Consider the following 1686-nt stretch of genomic DNA (forward strand, 5'->3'; position numbering starts at 1 on the left):
TGGCATTTGATTAGCTAGCTTTGTAAATGTATAATCTTTGGACGTTTATTTCACATTCTTTAGTCCGAGGATCTTGCCAAGACATTGATGGTTGATTTCATTCTATTTCTTTTACCATTCTTTTACCAGCTTTTTTTTTTCCTCCTGGTCTTAAAATAATCCGTGTACCTGGCCTCAAATATAATCACCCATAGTTGGCTCAAAGTACTTTATTATTGTGGGAGAATCATATCCAACATATATCTCCATCCTCGTTTTGAGGTCTCATCTTAGTTCTCTGTGGTGGAGCAACTAGTACATAGACATCACATCGAAATGTCTTATGATGGGGTATGTCTGGCTCTTGACCCGTTAATAATTGTGATAGGGGATATATATGCTCACTAAATGGCCTGATGCGTATTAACTTAAGTGCATGCCGTGTTCGAAAACGCGCCGGATTACCCGCGTAATCGGCCGGGTTTTCGCTGCTCGTGTGCTCACCGTGGCGAAATGGAGCAGATCGGCGTGCTTAGGCTGTGGAGCGAGTTTTTCCTAGTTAATGGCGAAATCCAAAAAAATCGGCGCATAATAATTTAAATCTATGTAGTTTCAGTCCGAAAACATGTTAAGTACTGACCTGAATCTTTGAAATCGATAGTTAGTCTGGTTTTTTTGGCTATAGAAAACATAAAAAACGAAAGACATTGTGAAAAATGGTGTGCCGGCGGCGGTTAGGGTTGCAAAAACTGATTAAAGAGACGGGGGCAAAATCGTAATTTTTGTTTAATGAAAAAAATACAAAAAACGTAAGTTCTAGGCATTGAACCCGGGTCAAATGCACAAGTGACAAAGATCTCCACCACTATACTACAAGAACAATTCGATTATGTTTACCAAAACAAACATATATTAGTAAAATGCTTTAAAATTACTCCCCGAGTAATCTCCGTTTAATCTCCGATTTTTTAGTAAATCGCTAAGCGTATACCGGCGGCCCGACTCACGCCTAGCGTATTCTCGAACATGGGGTGCATGTAAATTTCGTGTGGCCCAAGATGTGAATGGGAGTTTTGACCTCATAAGTTATGGTATATCAATCAGCTATTTGCGTTTTAAAAGATTCCGGCCAAGCCGTTCTTGGTATGGACATGTATCACAGAATTGTCCACACTTACCCCCATGGACATACCATAATCATTTAAACGCTTGGGACATGTATTCACCAGTATTATCTAGACATATAGTCTTTATTTATGAAAAAGGGGTCGCAGCCATTTTACTGGTGATGGCCTAATGAGTTTCCCTTGTGTACATGCTACACACGTGAGATTCTTTGGGATAACTCTTCTTATCTTTTAATGTGTGCCTTTTGAATATCAATTTTTGCATCATGTTTGGACCAGGATGGCCAATCCGGTCGTGCCATAAAGTGTATATTTTTGCAGGCTTTTAGCCTCTATCATACTGATCTATGCATAGTCTAGGTCAGTAGAGAATGCAGGTGTAGTCTTTAGGACTTATTATGGGCTTGGGCGATTTTATACATATATCTGAAGGAACTCTTTGTTTCCTTCGCCCATTGTTTCAATATGGAAACCATTCATTCTTATATCTTTAAAACTCAATAGGCTGCTCTTGCTCTTAGAGATGGGTGAATATAAGGCATCACTTCTAGATGCATACCCTTAGGCAATAATATATTAG

Source organism: Brassica oleracea, chromosome C7 (assembly GCF_000695525.1).
Source record: "Brassica oleracea var. oleracea cultivar TO1000 chromosome C7, BOL, whole genome shotgun sequence".
NCBI lineage: Eukaryota > Viridiplantae > Streptophyta > Magnoliopsida > Brassicales > Brassicaceae > Brassica > Brassica oleracea.